The following is a 24,519-nucleotide window of genomic DNA, read 5'->3' as shown; positions in this document are numbered from 1 at the left end:
CATAATCAGCCACCAAATGCAGACACTATTGCATACACCAGCAAGATTTTGCTGAAAGGACCCTGATATAGCTGTCTCTTGTGAGGCTATGCCAGAGCCTGGCAAACAAAGAAGCAGATGCTCATAGTCAGCTATCGGATGGAACACAGGGCCCCCAATAGAGGAGCTAGAGAAAGTACCCAAGGAGCTAAAGGGGTCTGCAACCCTATAGATGGAACAATAATATGAACTAACCAGTACCCCCAGAGCTCGTGTCTCTAGCTGCATGTATAGCAGAAGATGGTCTAGTCCGCCATCATTGGGAAGAGAGGCCCCTTGGTTTTGCAAAATTTATGTGCCCCAGTACAGGGGCACACCAGGGCCAAGAAGGAGGAGTGGGTGGTTAGGGGAGTTGGGGGGGGGAGTATAGGGGACTTTGGGGATAGCANTTAAAATGTAAATGAAGTAAATGCCTAGTAAAAATTGGGAAAAAAGTTATGCAGAATATAAAAAGACAAAGAACTCGAAGCATACTATTTCATAAGTACAGTATTTCACAAAGGAACTGGTAAAACTAAAAGAAAAATAATAGAGGATTATAAAATAATCTGTAAAAAATAAAATGTCTGTAGTAAGTCTTACCTGTCAGTAGTTACTTGAAATAACAGCACAGTGACTGAATGGATTCAAAACAAAATGCAACATTTCTTAGTTCTAAAAACATATAGACTGGGACATATAGATAAGGTGATGGCAAATGTCACACATTCTGTAAGTACAATGGAAAGGAGAACATTAAAAAGGAGACAATAGATTTGAGCAAACACTAGACCTGATGAACCTAAGAGACGTGTGGGCCATACCAACCAACAAAGTAGAGCACATATTGCTCTAAAACACATAAAGAGTATTCTATAATAAATACCTTGTTAGACCCCCTTCCCTTACACAGGGGTTCTAATAGTTCAGGGTCAGTAAACTTAAGCTTAGTAGAACAAAGGAAATAATGCTGATAAGAACATCTGGATGGATGTGGAGGTTAGGATGAGAAATGCACCTTTTAGACTCCTGAGTTTAAGCACTTGGTTCCCAGTTGGTGGCACTGTTTGAGGTTAGGAACTTTTAGCATGGGCCCTTTGCTGGAGTAAGTGCATCACTAAGGGTTGACTTTGAGAGTTAATATCCCATCCCACTACCAAATCTCTTCTTCCTATGTGTGGTCCAGGTGTGATAACTCAACCTTCTACTCTGGTTATCGTCTCCTGTCATAAGTTCCCTTTGTAACTGGAAGCCAGAGTAAACTCTTCTTGTAAGCTGCTGTTGGTCATGGTATCTGAACACAGCTGCAGAACAGTAAATAAGACTGTAGAACTGACGGAACTGAGGTCCTAGAAGACTGTGCAGTGGTGATTAGCCCCACTGGGGAAGAGGAATGCACAAAGGGGAAACACTGATCAAAGGGGACAGAGTTGAATTTGGACTGGGTAGGACAGCACCTTGATACATTCACATAGAATAGTGCTTATAGCAATGAATAATGCTGTGCATTTCAAAATTGCTGAGTGCTTTAAATATCTTCACAAGAAAGTATGTGAGGTGGTAGATTTGTTGTTAGCTTGGATTATTCTACAGTGTAAATATGTATCTAAGTATCACATTGTAGGTACCTCATAAATATCAAAGGTGCTAAGTTGGTGGTATAAAACATCCCCTGCAGAGTTGCCGCTGAGGAAAGATTTGGCTTTCTGAAACTGGATCTGTTTCCATAGCACCTGGTGTATGGCTGCTCTGCCCATCAACACACTGTGTTAGACATCCACCTTGGCCATGCTCCTGGTGTCTCTCTTGGACTGGAGATAAAATATTCTTCTCACAGCAGTGTAGTCCTAGATGGGAAGAAAATGAAACTATACTGTGGCTTATAAAATTCTGGTTGGTTGGTTGGTTGTGTACTTGCTTTATTTTACAACAATATTCTAAATATCCTGATTGAGAGTGTTAATCTCTAGAGACAGTCATTGTTAGTTCTGAGTTCCTTCAGGACTGTTGATTGAAATACAAATCCTTCACAGTCCTAATTCCTGAGTCCCCCAGGAAACATGCTTTTCCTAGATAGTCTTTGGGACAATTCCAAGACCCTATTTGTATCAATGGTAACCCAATCTCTTCTTAGTTGCCCATAAATAAAGACCTCCATTGCATTGTGAGAAATGGCTAGCCTAATGTAGGAACTAAACTAATGGCTAGTGAACATGTGTAGGAACTAAAAGGGGACGAGAAAAAGAGGGGGAAGGGAGGATAGCCCACATCTGGCCAGAGTTCCTCTAATGCTCTGGGCAGGCAGACATGGGAGGGCTGCCAGATGCTTTCCACTCTGCCCCAAGTGGGCATCTAAGCCACTGACCCCACTCAACGTGGGGGGGGGACAAGGGGCAGCCCCTGACCTGGGTCCCCAGAGTGACACCCTATGCCCCGGGGTTATGGGAGAGAGCGGGTTTGGGGAGAGAGATTCCCACACAGGCGAGAGTCTGCGCAGTGGGCCTTAATGAGCAGAGACTGTCTATGGTTTTAGAGCTTTATTATAGAAAGGCAGGGAGAAAAAAGATAAGGTAAAAGAGAGAGAAAGAGACTGGCCATGGCCAAGAGGAGACAAAGGGGAAAGGGAGAGAGAGAGAAAAGGCTAGAGAGTAAGAGGGAGAGAGAGGAAGATAGTGAGGGGAGAGCAAGAGGAGTGAGAGCGAGGAGGGGCCAAACAGCCCCTCTTAAAGTATGCTGCTATCTTTTCTGTTGGTAGGTAACTGGGGAGGAGTTTAGCTTGAAGGTCAGAAGCTTGGGACATAGCCTAAGTGACTACTAACCATGCTTCTCTTGTGGGGGCTGAGGGGGGCAGTAACTTCTACAGGAGCCAGAGTTCCAGGAAACATGAGAGAACTCCTTCAGTCCCATGTAAGTGAATTATCACCACCAGGTCTCGGGGTTCAACAACTAGCCTCAACTGGAAACTAGATTGTCTGTGTGTAGCCCAATGCCCCACACACATGGCCTTTGTTTTCTTTTCTGTCATGGCTCTAAAGCATTGAAATTGACAGAGAAAGTGATGACAACAACATTGAAGTCATGTCAGACATCTTACCAATGACATACACTCTAAGAAACGTTACTCACTGAGATTTTTTTTCTCTTACCACCACCAAAAAAAATAATAAAGGAAGGATCTCCAAAATTGGTGTCTAGTGTAAACACTGAGCAACACGAATAACTTTGTTTTAGTGTGTATAAGTTATCTTGTTATATCATGCCAGGACATTGCTACAGTGTCCATGTAGATTACAACTCTATTTTTTTTTCCTCTAGGTCAGTTGTCCTAGAGAGACAGCAGTTGAATTTGCTGCTGTCCTGAGTGTCAGACTAATAAAATACTATTTATCTAATCAAGATATCTAGAGTAATCTATGTAGATGGAAAGGGCATATATTTAAATATATATAACAATATAAATAACTCAGAATAGCATGTTTGAAATATATAATGTCTTATTTGAGCATTACATTTTATCTTTTAAGCTTCTTAGAGGTAGAAATGGAACAGCTCAGAATTTTTTTCTCCATCCTAGAATCATGAAGGACAAGGATATTAGACATGAAATTAATAAAGTAAAAAGATCACAACTACCACTTACTTTACTAATCCAAAGACAGTTGCTGTTGCTTATTGACAGTTAATGTTTAATTTGACCTTGTGGTTGGATGGTAGGTAGGTAGGTAGGTAGGTAGGTAGGTAGGTAGGTAGGCAGACAGGCAGGCAGGCAGGCAGGCTGGTTGGTTCTGAAATTGGTTTGAGGCTTTTCTGTCGTGTTACTTTATGTAGTGTTTTTATTTAAGGACTGCTTTTATATACGTTCAGCTTTACTAAAGTCTAACTCACATGCCATAAACTCCACCTTGTATAGTGCTGTGGCTTATCACTATTCCTTGATGATCGTTTGAGTCTTGCTTTCTTTTCTTTCATTTTGCTCTGGTAATATTTATTATATACAGATAACATGAACAAAGTAGAATGAGATTGCCCAGGGACAAAAATCTCAGATCACTCAAGGCTATCTCAAAAATCTGCTGACAGATACCCATTGGGAAGATATTCAACACCTCCCTTCATCTGCAGTATGATACACGTCACCAAGCTAAAACAGAGTAAAGCTCTCCTCTTTGAAAAGGAAACCTTCACTCCTGAAGATGATTAGTTGGACATTCTTTTCAATAACTAGCCCAGCAAAGAACTGCAGTAGTGCCTGTGCCTAGAGCTGTTTCCTTGCTTTGTAGCATATATTATAATACTTTCCCCTTTGGAAACTGGAAGGCAGGCAGGGCTTAAGTCACAGATATCAAAGTCTGTTCTCCAGGCAGAAGTAGCTGTGCCTTCTGTGCTTCACACAGAGCTGGCAAGTCTGTGTGATTATTAAATTCACAGTTTCTATTGATGTGAACTTCCGAAAGTTCAGCATGTCCAGTTTCCAGTCTTTTAAAGTGCTCTCACTTCTACTTCTATTTATTGGTACTTTCCTCTGCTCTGTAGAGTTGGGAACATGTTTCCTGTCCATTTATATGTAGGACCTCAACTATAGAGAGTGGCCCAGTAAGCTTTCATGTAATGTCAGTCCTTCCTCTTCTTTCAGTAAGGCATCCAAAAGTGTGTTGCTTCCATCTGTGCCAGCATTTCTCAACCTTCTTAATACTCCCATCCTTTAATACAGCTCCTCATGCTGTGGTAAACTCCTGCATAAAAGTATTTCCTCTGATACTTCATAACGGTCACTTTGCTACTGATATGAATCGTAATATAAGTATCTGCTATGGAGTTGGTCATAGGCAACCCTGAGAAAGGGTCATTCGACCCACAAAGAGGTCACAAACCATACATTGATGACCACTGGTCTATGAAAATTACTTTGAGCACTATATCTTCACCCTCAAAACCTAAATCTAAATCCTCATTGCCTAAGTTATAGGTTTCCTGTCAGACATTTTTTAAAGGCCATTACTTGTTTGTTTCCTGTGCTGGACTGCTGTAGAAACCCTTCCTGCAACCCTTCGTTAAGGCAGTGTGGACTACTGTCCTATCTAATGACCCTTCGATTAAGGAAAGAAGGTTATTCTACTTACTAAGCAAGTTTTGATAGTAATTTTTGACTCTTCAGTGGCTGTTTTCCTATGGGCCTAACAATATTTAAGTGGAATGGCGAAGAGACCTTCTTGTTCCTGCTGAAGTTGGAATTTCCTGGGTGCTCTGACAGGGCTAGAATGAGCTCCCAATCTCACTCTGGTTCTCTTGCTTGGCTCAGTTGGAATTCGAGTCCTCTCTCTCTCTCTCTCTCTCTCTCTCTCTCTCTCTCTCTCTCTCTCTCTCTCTCCACCCACCCCTGATTTATGCTAACACCTATTGTTTTTCCAGCTATCTCTGTCCTCTGTCTGACATAAATTGCTTCCATGAGAAGAAAACAATGCAGTAATCTGAGTTCTTATTTTCTCTTTCTTTTGTTCAACTCTAATTATACTTTACTTTCCCAAAGCAGCAGATTTCAAAGTTAAATGCCAGGAATTTCAATATTTATACACATAAATAATGGGAAACAGAAAACTCCACAGCTCTGCCCCTCAGTTCATACCACAAACTAATATTGTCCAGCTGTAATAAAGGTAAATGATAGAGATTACCGGATAACACTGTAAGTCTTTCTTTTTAAATATAGATGGGTGACTTGGTGGAAAAGAGTGACTGGCTCCTCTTATTCCTCACTGAATTCAGTGTAAACAGGTAAAATCTTGGGAAGCCTCAAATATTGAAGCGTTTTTAAGGACCTACATGCTTTTAAAGCACACCACATCTCCCAACAGAAGTCATTATTTGAGTATTTTTATTATCTTATTCTTTAGGTTTATTCCATGTGTCAGGCACTGCTTTAGAAGATAGAAAATAGTGATACCCAGTATACAACAGGCAATACTTCATGTTTCTGGATTCGTGATAAGGATGGACAGTCAGGGTATTTTGCCATAGGATACTGATGCTATCGCAGAGAGAGGAGGAAGAACAGGTATGTGTTTTGCAGGGCATGACTGACCCTCTGTGAATCTAGGGTTGCAAAACAGGAATGATTCTGCATCACACTTTCCCAAACTTGCAGTGAGGGTCATTCTAGTAAAGCTACAAGCCAGCGCTTAGCTCGGGCATCTCTGAAACTAAGAAGCCCAGAAGTATCAGATTTTCCTACATGCTCACTCACAATTTTGGACACTAAGAATACACGTTATAAAGTCCTTGGTGATCTTGGTCCAGTTTAATTGAGTAGTCAGATGGAGCTTGCATTACCAAAGTTGCTTGGTGGGGAGAGAAGAGTAGAGAAGTAATGCAATGCTTGGGCCTGACATGTGTGAGGGACTCAGCAGAGGCCTGGGCAGAGGGCATGAAGTGAGAGTGAAGAGATGAGAGCTTCAACAACCTCTAACCACTCAGAAAGGTGAGATGAGCAGACATGAAGATACAGCAACGAGTGGCCAGTGATCATAGTCACAAGAAGCCTGGGAAACAGGCATGCAGAGCACTGGAGACAAGAGGTGTCTACTGTGATGTTGCAGCAAAGGACATATCAGGCGTGCGGAAGCACAGGGGCATATTGTAGGTTTTGAAATAGGCACAACCAGGAGCTTTAAAATACACAATCATAGTGTTTGAAGTGTAGTACTTTCCCCTTTTCTCATTTCCTCTATGGAGATACATAAAGATCACCAACAACAACCCCAAAAATGTCAGAGGCCATTTTCAGAGTCACTTCAGCAGACTCAAAGGAGAAAGAGGAGTAACATAGCTTTCTAATGGAAAACTGCTGGCAGGAAAAGACTGAGCGGGCTCTGCAGGCAGGGTGCAGGCTGAGTTGGGTCCCAGGAGCATGGTACACTTCTATTGTTGATCCTAAAATAGGAGCCAAAAATAGGGAAGCTATTCATTAATCAAGCCCTAACCATTTGAAGCTGATGCTTAGCGGAATTATTGTTTTGCTTCCTGGATTATTCATAGAAATAGTGGTCTCACTTGTAACATGTCTGACTGTCAGCAGGCTAGTTTCCTAGGCTAGTTCTTTTTTCCTGTAGATTCTTACAGATGATAGTTCATAATCTTCATATTATATGATGTGGACTTTGTGTACATGCTCAGAGCTTACCACCTTGTTCTGATTGACATGTGAAGTGATTTTACATTCAGAGTCCAGTGTTGCTTTAGTCAAAAGAATGTGGAACCTGGGATACAGTAGGGACTCAACAGTCACTCATAATACCACAAAGATAAGGAATTTCTAGAAATAATGTAAGAAATTAAAATTAAGTTGTACATGTCTAAATGTTCATAGAAGGCAGTGAGAGATGAGTAGACCTGAAAATATAATAAAGAGGTACCAACAATCAAAGTCACAAGAAGGCTGGGACAACAGACATCCAGAGCACTGGAGAGAAGAGAAATACTATATGTAATGCATACATCAAAACAATGAGCAGCCTAGTTCATTGGTGGTATATGTGTGAGGCCATGGATTCCCACCAGAGTCCTGAAGGAGACAGTATCTACACTGCATTCTGACCCTTAGAAGAGACAAACTCCAGTTGTGAATGTGGAGCAATCTCTCTTTCAGACATGTGGCTAAAGGAGAGAAAAACTTGAAAACTCACCTAATATAGTTTTTATATCTGCATATTATTAGCACAGGCCAGATGCACTGTGAAGTTAGTGGTCTCCCATATAAGTAGATTCTAAAAGTTATTATCTAAGCCTTCATAGCTACTCAGGACTAGAATTTTTTTCAAGTTCTTTTTTAAATTATCACTGATTAGCTCCATTTGACAGCTCCGCACATGTATGCAGTGGAAAGTTTTCTCTCTGTTTCACTGATCTCAAAGTTACTGCCAGTCATGCTGCGAATTTCTTTTTCAGATATGGAATTGCAGAGTTCAAATATGGCATATTAAACTGAGTATTAAAATGAATTATACTACAGAACTGTCGAACCTACCTCTTATCCATACTAGTTATTTAGGCTTCATGAGTTTAAGAATTTCACCTTACAAATGTATACTTTAGGGCATGATAAACGTTATGATTAATGGTTTGTCAGAGGGTGTGTATTTGGAGAATTGTTAGTATTTCAGAAATTCCCTTGCTCCTAGCAGATAAGGGAAACAAGGGTGTCTTACCATTGATTGATCATATGGTAAACCTTCACTCTGTCTCTCCTCACATAATATATTTCTCTTTTCTTCACAGTCTGATGAGAAATTTTAATGGGGTGTATTCCACCAGTGGTAAATCCACTGAACCATGTAGAAAATGCTTTTTGCATCCAGTGAGAGAAGGCACCTTTTTGTCACCTGGGAGAGTTGTGACTTCCCCACTAATGTTATGTTAAATTGCAAGCCTGCAGAGTGGCAGGAGAGTAAAGACTAAGGAAAACCCACCATGGAGATTAACATACAAAAGAAGCCAGTTGGTAGGAAAAAACCTGAAGCTTTATGCAACAAATGTAGCATGCACAAACCAACATTCAGAGAAAGCCTTGGCTTCAGCATGCAGAAAGAGCCTGGGCTTTCTTTTTTCATTAATTTATTTATATATTCACTTTACATCCCAATTGCAGCCTGTTCCTTCCTCTCCTCCCAGGGCCACCCTCACAGTCCCCCTCCCCCAGCACTCCCTCCTCTTCTCTGATGAGAAGGGGAAGCCCCCCCATGGATAAATACCAACCTGCCCTGGGACATCAAGTTGCCCTCCATGAATACCAATCCTGAGATATCAAGTTGCATTATGACTAAGTGCATCCTCTCCCACTGAGGCCAGACAAGGCAGTACAGCTAAAAGGAACAGAGGCAGAAACAGCTCTTTTGCCAATTAGGGGAGCCACATGAAGACCAAGCTGCACATCCGCTACAAATATGTAGGGGGCCTAGGTTCAGTCCATTGGTTGGTGGTTCAGTCTCTATGAACCCCGATGGGCCCAGGTTAGTTGACTCTGTATGTCTTCGTGTTGTGTCTTTGACCTCCAGCTCCCTCAATTCCCCCTCCCTGACTCTTTGACAAGACTCCCAGAGCTCCACCTAATGTTTGCCTTTGAGTCTCTGCATCTGTTTGCATCCACTGTATGAAACCTCTCAGAAGAGAGTCATGCTAGGCCCCTGTCTACAGGCATATATGGCAGCCATGTGTCTTTATCTCCTATGCCCTGAACATGTCATGTAAGATAACCTGGATGCAACATTAAATAAACTCTGGAAAACCCAGGACTTTTAAGCTTCGATCAGAAACTTAAGGAAATGTCAAGCTCTGAGAGAGCTATCTGTGACATCAGTTAAAAACCCTTGACTGAGAACTTGGGGCAAATGAGTAATACCAAAGGAGAGTGGCTTGATCTGGGTCAATCTCCCAGATGCTCAAGAAGCAGGCTAGAAAGTTGAAGTCCAACTTATTGTTATAGGTACTACCCAGTCTTTACCCAGGTATTCAGTTGTTCGTTCAATAAATGTGCCAAGTATAGCTGGTACTAAGCCCAAAGTTAATAACAGGTGAGCCAGGGATGCCGGCTCTCTTCTGTCTCAGGGGAGTGAGCAGACTAGAGAAGTGTTATCTTCAGTGTGGGTAAATGCTCATGTGAACCAGACAAAGGAGACGTTTGAGAGTTCCCTGATGAAGTGAGATTTCTAGAACTGTCAGATTATATTAATCAAGAACAGCTCCCGTGTGAATATAAAACAGCTGTTTCTTCAAAAAGCACAGCTCTCACCTTAAGGTGAGTAAGAGTTAGCGTTTACTCCAGAGCCATTTTGAGTGACTGTGACTTAGGAACACAGATTTGGGTTGCCTTAAATCCATGTGTCCACTTGGCAGCAGTTTCATGACATTTTGTTTTTACTAAGAAAAGTCATAAATCAAGGGAAATTTAAAATACATTCATCAATACATCAGTAAGGCAGTTACAATGAGATAGAGGCCGCTTTTCTGTAGGTTTAAGATGCTGTCTGATGGCATTCTTAGCTTTGGGGTTGGTAAAAACGCTAGTGATCTACTAGGTCAAGAAATTCCAAAAGATTTTTTATCTTTGTCACAGAATATTAGTTCACAGACTGGCAAGAAATGACTATTTGGGAGCTAAGCCTCACCTGAGATGAGGTAATCAGCCTTTGGGCCTGGACCATTCCAGCTCGCCATGTCACTGCTCTTTTAAGCAGTCCATCTGTTCTTTTGTAATGAACATCACAAAACCCAGCACAGTATTGTGATACATTACACAATAAACTTTGCACTTAAAAAGTATGACCACACTTGTAATTTAAAACCCTTTGCAAGTATGCATACAGCTCTCCATTCTGTCCTTAGGGGTTACTCTCAGATAGAATAAACCATGTGAATATCTGTGTGGACAGTGGCAGTATTTTCACAAAGTGTTAAAGTGTGTCAAACAAGTAGAAGGGATAGAAATGTCATCCTAAGTGACAGTTGAATGCAGCCAATAGCCAATGAGGGTGCCCTTCACTCTTGTTAAGGAGAGGCAGCCTGACAAGGTGTGGTATTTTCTTTCTCTTTCTAGTTGCCATTTCTCAATGCTATAAAATAACTATGCTGAAAGAATTCAGACAGAAGTTAACTAGTGACCTTCATATTTTCCTATTCATCCCGATGGCCTCTTACCCGGGAACTGAATATAGTCCTCTGTTCCCTGGATTTGTAGCAAAAACAACAGAAAATAGATCCTTCTCATTCTCATCTTAGAAGCCAGCTGCATGTATCACTTACTAGCAAGACTAGCAGTTTTCACAAGCACTGCGTCTGATGCAGCCAACTACACTGTTAAAGAACACAGCCTCCTTGGCTTTGAAGTTTAACGGTGTGGATGTGCTTATCTAGTGCACTAAGGTTCTGCATGTGAGGGTCATGAAGCTGTATCATCAAGCCTGTTAAGTATCTTATAAAGTTCAATATGTTTCATGCCTAACACTTAAAAAGAAAATTGTTTTTCACCTTCACTTCACAGTTTTTTGAGACATGTAAAATCACATATGTTAGCCTAGGAGTAGTGGTGTTTGCCTTTAATCCTAGCACTTGGGAGGCAGAGGCAGGCAGATCTCTGTGAGTTTGAGGCCAGCCAAGTCTGCAGAGCGAGTTCCAGGATAGCCAGCACTACACAGAGAAATCCTGTCTCAACCCCCCCCCAATATATATGCATATATGTGTATACACACACACACACATATTGCTTACATAAGCTATGTTCCTAAAACCTACCACCACAGCTACATACTACAAAATCCATACAGAGCTAAGTACTATTCAAACAGGACGTCTTAATTCCTGGAAGAGTTTTTAAAGCAACTATTACTCTTTGATTCCGAAGTTTAAAATATTCAGAAGATAAGGATCCATCAAAATGACAAATGTAGTAAATAAACTATTGACTCTGTTGATATGTATTTAAATACTGATCAAAATAAAAGAGAAGTAAATAAGTTATTGAACGACATAAGATCCACAACTCTCTCTGGCCATGTGCCAGCGTGAGAGGGACCTGCAGGCAGAAGGCACAGCAGGGAACAGCTGAAGCCCAGGTGTGTCAGACACCTGAATCCAGGAGTAGCATTAGTAGATCCTTGTGTGGGCCCAGCTGTTCTTACACAGGCTCTTAGATGAAAAGGACCACCTTTGTCTTGGGGACAGTTTTCCCCTGACAGAGACATGGGTCATGAGACACCAAATGCAATGCATAGAACCCCTGAGCCCTAGCTCTGACAGGTGATCACAGTGCCAGTTTGGATGAAAAGATAGTATAACTCAGCTTTTAAGGAATGTTTTCAGCATTAAAATTGTCTTTCTTCATTTCTTTATTTTCTTGTCATTAGTGGGAAATTTCTTAAGCCTTAATTTTTATTCATTTGGTTGCTATGATTTTGTTTATACCTTATCTGATAACAACATCCATGTCCCTAGATTTGCAAATGAGGATTTTAAGTAAGTCTTTTTGTGCCTTGAAGTGTTTTTCCCATGGTGAAAAGAGAAGGCAGATTACTGCATCTCACCTTTAATTCTTTTTGAGATTTTATTTTTATTTTAGGTGCATTAGTGTTTTGCCTGTGGGGCCATCAAATTGCCTGGAACTTGAGTTACATACAATTGTGAGCTGCCATATGGGTGCTGGGAACTGAACCTGGGTCCTATGAAATAACAACTAGTGCTCTTAACTGCTGAGCCATGTCCACCCCCCTTTAATTCTTATGTAATGCACACATTACAGGTGCAGCAGGATTTCTGACCCTCTCCTCTTAAGACCACATAACACTGAGGACCCAGATATACCATGTCTGGGCATATACCCAGATCATGCTCCAACATGTAATAAGGACACTTGCTTCACTATGTTCATAGCAGCCTTATTTATAATAGCCACAAGCTGGAAAGGAACCCAGATGTCCCTCAACAGAGGAATGGATACAGAAAATGTGATACATTTACACAATGGAGTACTACTCAGCTATTAAAAACAATGAATTTATGAAATTCTTAGGCAAATGGATGGATCTGGAGGATATCATCCTGATTATAGTAACCCAATCACAAAAGAACACACATGATATGCACTCACTGATAAGTGAATATTAGCCCAGAAGCTCAGAATACGCAAGATACAATTCACAAATCACATGAAACTCAAGAAGAAGGGAGACCAAACTGTGGCTACTTTGATCCTTCTTAGAAAGGGGAGCAAAATACGCATGGAAGGAGTTACAGAGACAAAGTTCGGAGCAGAGACTGAAAGAATGACATGCAGAGAGTGCCCGACCTGGGGATCCATTCCATATACAATCACCAAACCCAGACACTATTGTGGATGCCAACAAGAGCTTGCTGACAGGAGCCTGATATAGCTGTCTCCTGAAAGGCTCTGCCAGTGCCTGAAAAATACAGAAGTGGATGCTCACAGCCATCTATTGGACTGAGCACAGGGTCCCCAATGAAGGAGCTAGAGAAAGTACCCAAGGAGCTGAAGGGGTTTACAGCCCCATAGGAGGAACAACAATATGAACTAACCAGTACCCCAGAGCTCCCAGGGACTAAACCACCAACCAAAGAGTACACATGGTGGAATTCATGGCTCCAGCTACATATGTAGCAGAAGATGGCCTTGTTGATCATCAATGGGAGGGGAGGCCCTTAGTCATGTGAAGGCTTGATACCCCAGTATAGAGGAATGCCATGGCCGGGAAGCAGGAGTTGGTGGGTTGGTGAGTAGGGGAAGGGGGAAGGGAATAAGGGGTTTTCAGAGGGGAAACCAGGAAAGAGATAACATTTGAAATGTAAATAAAGAAAATATCTAATAAAAAATAAATAAAACCAAAAAGAAAGAAAGAAAGACCGCATAACTTTATTTCTGCATTTACTTTTTGTCACTTCTCAAGCCAGAGTAGAGCACTGACTTTCACAACTTCCATATTTTCATGTTCCCCACAGAAAAACTTAATCCAGATGCCACCACTACATAACATAAGCCTGTTTGCCTGCAAGGAATCAGTGATAGCCGGTGCTTTCGGCTACTGAGATCTAGCCTTCTAGTTAGGCAGCCAGGCCATCACCACCATGAGGCATGCTGCTGGAGCACCAGGTAAATAGATTAGTTCCAGCAAAATCTTTGTCAGATAAGTTCGCTTTGTGTTAGCTTTTCACAAAATTCTCTCAAATTTTCCTCTCCCTTCTCTCATTGCTCTGACCTGAGGAGATAGTTAACTGATGCTGGTTGGTTTTTGTTTGCCTGTGTGCGATTGGTTGGCTTATTAAATTCTAAAGAGCCGGACTTCTGCCTCCTTCGCTTAGTGGGGTTAGAAATCAACTGTAGACTTGCCATTGTGCATTCATTCCATGCTCCCACACATCTTCCCATCTTTCTTCACTTTTCTGTGCCATTTAGATTTTTTTTTATATACTCATAATAATCTCAGTTGACATTTGAAAGATGGAAGCAAATGTGACTTCAAGGCCTCGTTGTGTGGATGAAATGATGCTATATTACAGACTTTCTGTGCTTTTCCAGAGAAATCAGAGCTGTGTTCCGGCATTAACTCATTCGTCTTCACCTTAGAGTGTGAGAAATAACAGTGGCAGACATTATTGGCATCTTCTAAGTGGATGCTGAGGTCACCTGAGGATTATTCCCCCAAAACTCATGGGATATGAAGATAGTAGAAGGGAAGGTTGGGCTCTTAGTTCTCCAGGGTGGTACCAAGGCCCAGCCACCCTGCACTGTTCTCCAGCCAGGAACCCTGGAATGAGAGCCTGGTCCTGGACATCACCTCTGCTATATGCTGTCATCCTTCTCATATTTTGTGGAGAGTTTCCAGCTCGCCAGTGTCCACAGGATGCTGTGCCGATTCCCAGATGCTGAGTGCGGGAGAGCAGCCCTTTTGTAGTCAATCAGTGTTCTCTGTGCACACAATGAAGATTTCCAGGCAGTTTTACACAGCTTAACCCAAATAATTAATGCAAACTGGTCACATTTTATGGACATGGACTGTCCTTTTTGTCCTATAAACCCAATGGTCTTTTCTTTATTTCTAAAAGGAGCTCTAATTATCTCCTTAACTTCTGAAGAGCCTGTCCTGAATGGAATACACTGTTGATGTAACATATTGGGGAATATGTTTTAAACAAAGAAATATGTTTTTTGCTTATTTTAGGCAGAACTAAGCATTGGAAAGTATTGATATTAGAAGAGAGATTCAAAGTGGTATAATTGGTCATGATTCTAACAAATAGCAGAACTTCTCTGGTCTAGTTGTGTTTTGGGATAACAGGCTGAATAGAAGTAAGAATTAAAATTAATTAGTAAATGAGCATCTGAAGCCCCAGGCACCTGCCAGGCCTCTTGCAGGGTTGCATGGATGTATGACGTCTGCATGCATAGGTGAATAGAGGAGGCATGCAGCCACTGAGAGGTGAAGGGGAGTGTCTTCCTTGCTTTCATGCTTGAAGATTCCTTGTTAGGCTGCAAAGGGGCTGAGTGCTGGCCTCAGGAAGCCTCCAGTGGTCAGAGTTTGGGGAGATAAAGTTCAGAGGGAAAGCCCAATGTGACTGTTATCAGAGGCCAGCATAAGGGCAAGTTTCACTCACCATCGTCACAGCATAGGGCATTCTTCTTGAAAATGCAGGTTAATATCAAAACCCTTTTACATCAAAGTATAAGCAAAGGCTGTGCTTGGACAGCTTCAGTGTGCCAGCAGCATGTTCATCCATTGCCTCGTCCCAGGCTCTGTGCTCAGTCTTCTGGAAGGAGCTCCTCTCAGAGGCTGAATCTCTGGTACACAACTTCTGTCTGAATCAGACAAATTTTCTTCAATTCAGAATGGTCTTAGTGCAAATCAGTCAAAAGCTGTGGCGTTGACTTAGCTTATGCAGAAACAGGTGAAGAGAGGCCAGTGCTTCCTTGGAACCCCATGGCCTTCTCTCCAGTCTCCTGAGGACCAGCACTTCTTCCCACATTAGCACTGCCCCCAAAGTATACACTGAGGACGGAGGTACTCAGAACATATGCATACATATGTCCAATTGCTTTTTTTCAAGTGTTTAAAATATTAGGCCTACTTTTAAAAAATGATGTGTTGTCTTTAATTGACATGACTGTTTGCTTTGCTGAGCCAGAGAAGTCTCTCCACTAATTTTGGGGTTCATGACATGAAGTGTCCTGGCAGCTAATCTCTTCACCAGCCACAATCAGTACTTACCTGTTTCATTATCCATTTTTGGATTCAGGTCAAGCAGTTTGAAGCAAAAATTAATACTTACATTGTACTTCATCCCTCCTCAGCATCAGCTCAGGAGGCACGTAACCACTGTTTGTCCTTTTATTTCTGATGCTGCTTGATCATTGATCATCTGGCTAAGATCTGAAGGTCCCGAGATCTGGCTGTTCCCTTTGTTCTTCTGAAATTGACAACAACCTAGGAGTGGCACTTTGATACTGTGATCATCCGCTTGCCAACATCATTTCAGCTTGTGATTTGGCACTAATGGTTTCACCTGACCCAGTTATTACACTGCCTGCTGCAAAATAGTGACTTTCTGTCACTCTTCCTTAGCGTTGACATTCTTCTGTAAAGAGATTTTCTTCTCTCCTCCTGTCTTTGGGGCTTCTTTATTAAATGTATTGTTATACATTTCCCTAAACATTCCTTTCTACCTCAAATCGCCCCAGCTACTCTGTCCTTGTGACATGTCTAAACAGGTTTTTGGATCATTTTCTTATTTTTGCAACAGGATGCTTCAGGCTCATTGGGTACTTTTTAATGCTCTGAACTAAGATTCTAAATGGTCAGCATCTAATGCCAAGTGTGTTCTAGGGAAGGAACCACATCCTTTTCAACCAGACAAACCACTATTAACTTAGTCACTGTGGGTGGAGAATGAGTAATACAGGCTAAGGCAGGACCTGTGAACTCAGTCTGTGTGCATCCAATTTGCAGACTTCCTGAGGGGGATCGAAATTTTTCCATAAAAATGGGAGATGTGTGACTTACTCAAAGAACAGACAGCTCTAGAGAATGACTAACAAGGAGGTAAGAAATACCCAGGTGATAGAGTCCTAACTGCTATGCCAAGGTGTGTCGCCAGGTCAAGGGAGGTATTTTGCTTTGTTTTCATTGGATAGCTATCCCTGTTGCAATTAGAGTCAAGCGTCAGGTATTCTTTCCCATAGGAATGGCATGATCAGATGTGAAGAAGAGGAGAAGGAATAGACAGTGCCTCACAAGGTGTTCACGTAAAACCATGCAGTGGAAAAAAGACAGCATTTCCAACAAATGGTGCTGGCACAACTGGAGGTTAGCATGTAGAAGAATGCGAATTGATCCATTCTTGCCTCCTTGTACTAAGGTCAAGTCTAAGTGGATCAAGGAACTCCACATAAAACCAGAAACACTGAAACTTACAGAGGAAAAGGTGGGGAAGAGCCTCGAAGATATGGGCACAGGGGAAAAATTCCTAAACAGAACACCAATGACTTGTGCTGTAAGATTAAGAATCGACAAATGGGACCTCATAAAATTGCAAAGTTTCTGTAAGGCAAAGGACACTGTCAGTAAGACCAAAAGGCAACCAACAGATTAGGAAGATATCTTTACCAATCCTAAATCCAATGGGGGTGGGGCTAATAGCCAATATATATAAAGAATTCAAGAAGTTGGACTCCAGAAAACCAAACAACCATATTAAAAAATGGGGTACAAGCTAAAAAAAGAATTCTCAACTGAGGAATACTGAATGGCTGAGAAGCACCTGAAAAAATGTCCAACATCCTTAATCATCAGGGAAATACAAATCAAAACAACCCTGAGATTCCACCTCCCACCAGTCAGAATGGCTAAGATCAGAAACTCAGGTGACAGCAGATGCTGGTGAGGATGTGGAGAAAGAGGAACACTCCTCCATTGCTGGTGAGACTGCAAGCTGGTACAACCACTCTAGAAATCAGTTTGGCAGTTCCTCCGAAAATTGGACATAGTACTACTGGAAGATCCAGCAATACAACTCCTGGGCATATACCCAGAAGATGCTCCAACATATAATAAGGATATATGCTCCACTATGTTCATAGCAGCCTTATTTATAATAGCCAGAAGCTGGAAAGAATCCAGATGTCACTCAGCAGAGGAATGGGTACAGAAAATGTGGTACATTTACACAATGGAGTACTACTCAGCTATTAAAAACAATGAATTTATGAAATTCTTAGACAAATGGATGGATCTGGAGGATATCCTCCTGAGTGAGGTAACCCAACCACAAAAGAACACACACGATATGCACTCACTGATAAGTGGATATTAGCCCAGAAACTTAGAATACCCAAGATACAATTCACAAACCACATGAAACTCAAGAAGAAGGAAGACCAAAGTGTGGATACTTCATCCCTTCTTAGAAGGGGGAACAAAATACCCATGGAAGGAGTTACAGAGCTGAGACTGAAAGGAAGGACCATCTGGAGACCACCCCTCCTGGTGATCCATCCCATAAACAACCACCAAACCCAGACACTACTGTGGATGCCAACAAGATTTTGCTGNCAGGACCCTGATATAGCTGTCTCTTGTGAGGCTATGCCAGTGCCTGGCAAATACAGAAGTGGATGCTCATAGTCAGCTATCGGATGGAACACAGGGTCCCAAATAAAGGAGCTAGAGAAAGTACCCAAGGAGCTGAAGGAGTCTGCAGCCCTATAGGAGGAACAACAATATGAACTAACCAGAACCCCCAGAACTCGTGTCTCTAGCTGCATATGTAGCAGAAGATGGCCTAGTCAGCCATCAATGGGAGGAGAGGCCTTTGGTCTTTCGAAGATTCTATGCCCCAGTTTAGCAGAATGCCAGGGCCAGGAAGCGGTTTTGGGTGGGTTGGGGAGCAGGGGTTGGGGAGGGTCTGGGGGATTTTCGGAGAGGAATCTAGGACAGGGGATAGCATTTGAAATGTAAATGAAGAAAATATCTAACAGAAAAATAAAAATAAATTTAAAAATTTAAAAAAAAAAAAAAAAAAAAAGGAGTACACATACATTATCTGCCACAAGCTCAGGCAGTACGCTACCGTTTTATCAGATACAGGGTATATTCTTTTGATACTTTCAAGTTTGGTTTGTTTTAAGTTCTAAGTTTTTTTCAGTAGTCTCCCTATAGCTTCTTCTAGGTATTTCTCCACCTAAAGGCAGTGATGACAGCCTGTGAGAATGAGCATATTAAAACTTCAAATATCTATGGACCTATTCATAAGGTTTAATCTTCTGAAACAACTTAACTTACACTAAGAGTCATGTGCCTTTTATAAACTTCCATGTGAGACTGTGGAATGATATGTGTAATGATAATCAGATTCTGTGTAATTAGACTAAGAGATACAATTCTCATGGAATGGCAGATGATTGAATCTGTCCTGTCTTGTCACTTTTACTAAAACGTGAGACCATTAGGAGCAGAGACACCTAATCTCTTTAATCCGTGGTCCCTGCTGCATCCAAACTCTGATAAATGATATTATCCCTCCATGTCCATGCTGGCTGGTCTCAGGTCTCTTCTGAGTACTATATAATAAAGGCTCTCAATTCCCTTCTATAAAATCACACAGTATTTGCACACAATCTATACATACCTTTCATATTCCTTAAGTAAACTAGGGTCTTCACAGCAAAGTATAGAATGCTTATAGTATCTTTTATAATATAAATACATTATAAGTTGTTTCTGTAACTATACTTTTCAAGAAATAATTCTAAGGATAAATAGTCTGTATATGTCTAGGAAAAAGATGTGTTCTCCCAAATGTTCAGCCCATGGCTGTTTGAATCCACACATGTAGACCTCACATATTTAAAGAGCCAGTTATATGTAGAAAACAAAGGCATACACATACATGATCAAGGCGGTATTCACAGAGCAAGCTTTAATAAGATATGAGCTTACTTCATTCAACCCAGCCATCTTTATTCTAGTAACTTGTATTTTATACTACTCAAATCATTATACCCCTCTCTTCTCATTATAAGAGACAACCCTAAACTGTTCTTTAAGGAGAATAGCCAGAGAAAATATATTGAGGTGAAAATTTCCTGAGTACTTATTTTATGTTAGATATCTGATCCTGCATTTTGTACACCACACCTGTGGAGCCAGGACTGTTAATTCATATTCTGCACTTAAGGAAACTGAGTCCACAGTAAATCACTCAGCTCGGTGAGAGTGAATGGGAGAGCTGGCCTTTGAACTTGGGTCTACCCAAAGAAAGAATCCACACTGTTTTGACAGAGAGAAGCTTTTTCTCTACAAGCTCCTGGTTCTCATCCTTACACTTAGAAGAACTTGGGACAGAAGGTGAAAACCAAAATGTCTATGAGAATGTTTCTTGTGTTTCTGGGGTCTAGTTCTCTACTATATGAAACCCAAAAGTTAAGCTTAGCCTCAGCCAACACCCAGTTGTCTCATCTGTGAAATTTCAATAGAATGGGAGTTCAACTACTCCATGTGGTCATCAACAACAACGGGTCATCAGTACAGGTGAGGAAGATGGGTGAAAAAGAATACAAGGGATGCAGTGTTTACATTTCCTCAGAGGCCAAGCCCAGGTCCTATGGTTGCTTGTAATCCCATTGCCTGTTTTATTCTTGTTCTTTGTTAGAATCAGGACTTCATCTGAAGGACTGGTTTTTCCTGCAGCTCTGTATGGCTCCCTGTACTCCGGTGCAGATCGGAGAGAAGACTATCTGACTTTTACTCTAAATGGTCTAAAAACTCAGCCTTGTTCTAGACAAGTTCTCTAGAGTGAAAATAAGAAAGTGGTTTTTCTCCAATATATATGAAGCTCAATCTTTCTGCCAGTTTCTTTTTTAGGATGAGCACCCCTAATCTAAAGATCCAAAATACTCCATAATATAAAACTTGTTGTCAGCCAGCTACTGGATGGAACACAGGGTCCCCAATGGAGGAACTAGAGAAAGTACCCAAGTACCTGAAGGGGGCTGCAACCCTGTAGGTGGAACAACAACAGGAACTAACCAGTATCCCCTGGGTTTGTGTTTCTAGCTGCATATGTAGCAGAAGATGGCCTAATCGGCCATCAGTGGGAATAGAGGCTCCTTGGTCTTCCAAACTCTATATGACCTAGCACAAGGCAAGGCCTGGGCCAAGTAGTGGGAGTGGGTGGGTAGGGGAACAGAGGTGGGGGGAGGGGTATGGGAAACTTTCGGGATAGCATTTGAAATGTAAATAAAGAAAATAATAATAAAAAAAAAAGTTGAAAAAAAAAATAAAACTTGTTGTCTGCACACAGGACACCAGCAGGGGACTTGTGTGACAGACAAGAGTTAAAATGTAATCACTACACTACATAAGATACTAAGTTAACATTAGCTTGTGTGTACACAGTGTTAAAAACAACTTGAGATCTAGCCTCAAGGTAACATTATTTATTCATACACTCTGAAATCTGAAACATTTATAATGGCATGTGTCACAGATCAGGGAGGTGCTCCACCTCCTCTGCACTTCAATATTGAATCCTCAGATATTTGGGGGTGAAGAGACTCCAGTCATAACCCAAAGTGACTCTCAATTTTTTTCTGTAAAGATTTTATTGTAGTATTCAAAATAATGATTTTCTTAGAATTATATAGTGAATTTGTTGGGTTTTTAAAAGAGTTTTATTAGTATATATTAATAATATATAGTGATGAGCTTCACTATAACATGGCTACATGGGTATAATTTATTTTAATCATACTCTCCCATACTTTTTCTTTTTTTTTTTAAGACAATTCACTGTACACATTTTATTTACAGTTTTGTACACTGTCTTAATATGGATGGGACCGCTTTTCTACTTGAGCCATTGTAACCAAAGCAAAATAACCTAAGTAATACAAAGTGTTAGGGTACAGCATAAAGATACAAAGGCAGACATACTAATTCTAGTTAGGAATGTAATTATGGTGTTACATTTTTATAGTCCACAATTATGTTTAGGAATCACACAGACATAGATCACTGATTTGAATGAAATGCATAAATTTGTAGCAAAGCTTTGTAGTTACAAAAAACAAAAAAATTACCAAAGAATGCACAAATTTAATGTTTATTCCACCTTTCTGTCATATTACTGGATCCTTCACCAATGTTACATGAGAAAAAAAAACAAAAGCAAAACAAATGAAAAACTGAAATCAGAATCACTAATGTTATCAAGGAGGGAAGCAAATAAATTAAATCTAGCAGCCATCAGCAAGAGGATAGCAAGGTCAATGCTGTGAAAGGAAACAGAAGGTTGCTAGAAAGCTGTACTCAGACTCTCATACCAGCAAAGTCCGCTCCTGCATGGAGTGGAACAAAACCAGATCTTTCCTGCTAAGGTGATAGAAATGCATGTTCTTTTTTGAATACTGTGGAAAGGCAAATGTGTGTGTCATGGTAATTCTAACCGGCCGTTACAGAGCGGGCCAGGAACACATCTGCGGGTTCTGGGGTGACGTATACTGTAATTCTTTGATTGGGATACTGGACACACTAGCAAAAATTGGGGGTGGGGGAGAATGAACACAGAAGTACAAGACAAAGGCGAATGAGACTTCTCTTATATCTTAGCAACACTTNGATGGAATCAGCTCCANTGCAGTCCACTCTGCTTCGATGAGGCTTTGGTTCAGCTCCCAATCTCGATTGCGTGACGCAGTCTCCTGTGAGAATACTCANAAGGTGTCTTCTTAAACAACAAACCTATTTTTAGTGGTGGAGCNGCTCTTTGTAGCTGTGTCTGCATGGGACTGATAACCAATCACTATCTTCGGAGGAAGTCCTAACCTTTCCTTGTATACCCTCCCTATGTGTGTGACTGCACCTCTGTTTTCACACTCAGTAGTCCATATTGCTATCTTATCACCTTTAGCTCTAACATTAACAACAGCTCCACACACATCATCACTGTAGTCATCGAAAGATTCTCCAATAAGGCACAGCAGTGTCTCTAGCCAGAAGCGATCGAGGTCACTCCGTCTCTGCTTCTTGTTCAGTGTGATCAGCCAGCGTCCTCCTCGTTTGTTTTTCTCATCTTCCCACATAGGCTCAATACCATCCTTAAAAAGTGAGTAGTCACAGCCAGGCATTAAAATACTAGACAACCGGATATGGTTGTATAGAGCCCAAAAGTCTTCAACAGTGTCAAACTTAGAGATCAATCGAAGGTTTGCTTGCCAAGTTTTGCTTTTATCATTTTTAAAAAACCAGAGTGCCCACCTGTTCTGTAGAGGGTATTTAATATAGTGCTCTGGGTTAGCAACCTCCTGATTAGACTCTGTTTTGTCCTCTTCTGCAGGTGGGGGATTAGTGGTAGGGGTGGTTTCCGGTTCCATCTTAGATCGATCTCCCCATACTTTTTCTTAATCCCTTCTAGCCCCTTCATTCTTCTCCCCCTCCAAGTTAGTTCCCCTTCTTCTTTCTTGTCGTGTGTGTGTGTGTGTGTGTGTGTGTGTGTGTGAGAGAGAGAGAGAGAGAGAGAGAGAGAGAGAGAGAGAGAGATTGTGAGATTGAGTTTAATTTGATTGCTGGCATAGACAGTGAGAGGCAATGGGCAGAAGGCAGGCTCCTAACTGCACTGTTGAAGAAAATGTCCCCCTCTCCTCTCTCAAGGATAAATCCTCAGGAAGGGGTGGGGCCTCATCAGCACCTCCCTGTCTACAGTATAATTGTTGATGGACCCAAATTTGTGCAGTCTTTGCAAGTAATGGGTTCAAGAGAACAGTGGTCACACCATGCCTAGAAGACACAGACCTACACCCTCCTTCCAGTTCTTACCTTCTTCCCACCCCTTCTTCCAGGAAGTTCCCTGAGCCCAGGGGCAGTAAAGGAAGAAGGTGGGGGGATGACACATATGTCCCATCGTGGGCTGAGCATTCAACCCTCCGTTCTTTCTCAGTACTTTGACCGATTAGGAGCTCTGCAGTAACCACCACCCATTTCAGAAGGAAGCTTCTGTGATCAAAGAAACCAGCCATGCTAGCCTATGGCTCAGACTAAGTATGAGAAGGATTTCACATGCACAGCAGCTCCCACTCAGGCCTGTGACATTGTAAGCTTAAATGGACTGTCCTTTTTCAGTTTATGCATGTTAGTTTCTTCTTTCATTTCAATTTCTGTAAACTGGGACATTATCACACACACACACACTCGGTGCCATTAATTAGCTGTTGCAGGAAAAGCCAATATTATAGAATAAAACCTACCTTATAGTTGTCTTGCTCACTAAACTGTTTTCTGAAAAGGCCTCATTCCTATGTGTTCTAATACAGCCAGTTCAATTTTCCCATTTGAAAACTAATTAGGATATATCATATCTTACAAAAACAAATATACATGATATGGTTTCCTAGCTATGAAAGCCTGGAATTCTTAGCTTTCAGAAAATCAGAAAGGAATTCATGCGCAGCTATCAACCACAGCAACAATTTTATGCTATTATCCTTTGAGCTCAGTTAAAACTAGGATTTTTATCTAATTGGTTTCTAGACTTAAAACATATGCTGTCACTGAGCAGTTTCCCAGCACTCAGGAGGCAGAGGCAGGCAGATATTTGAGTCCAAGGCCACCCTGGTCTACAGAGTGAGTTCCAGAACTGTCTAGGCAAAACAACAACAACAACAAAAACACATCTTGTCAATTTCAGGTGACTGTGTGTATACTTAATTCTTCACTATCTAGATTCTAAAGCACTCTCTTTTGCCTTTGTGATTAATTAAATGATATCAAAAGTTCATATTGCCCCAAAACAAAGTTTGTAAAACTGTGTACCCCTAGTCCTGGGATGAGTCTAACAAAGCAGTTTTGGGAAAAGCAGTGTCTCTCTCTCTCTCTCTCTCTCTCTCTCTCTCTCTCTCTCTCTCTCTCTCTCTCTCTCTCGAATATATCATTTACATATATAATATATATGTGTCAT

General features: G+C 41.3%; 1 protein-coding gene and 1 pseudogene across 3 annotated transcripts in view; one reads left to right on the top strand and one right to left on the bottom strand.

The window, feature by feature from the left end:
• The window catches only part of Tpk1 (thiamin pyrophosphokinase 1), a 320,733-nt gene that overhangs the window by 292,048 nt on the left and 4,166 nt on the right, over positions 1-24,519 (top strand). The gene's annotated exons all lie outside the window — the stretch shown is intronic.
• LOC110315963 lies at positions 21,353-22,947 on the bottom strand (annotated as a pseudogene). The gene has a single exon (XR_002380238.1). The product of XR_002380238.1 is annotated as a eukaryotic translation initiation factor 4E pseudogene (transcript).

This window comes from Mus pahari, chromosome 2 (genome assembly GCF_900095145.1).
Source record: "Mus pahari chromosome 2, PAHARI_EIJ_v1.1, whole genome shotgun sequence".
Classification (NCBI taxonomy): Eukaryota; Metazoa; Chordata; class Mammalia; order Rodentia; family Muridae; genus Mus; species Mus pahari.
The sequence above is the reverse complement of the archived record's forward strand: the minus strand, read 5'-3'. Positions and strand labels throughout refer to the sequence as shown.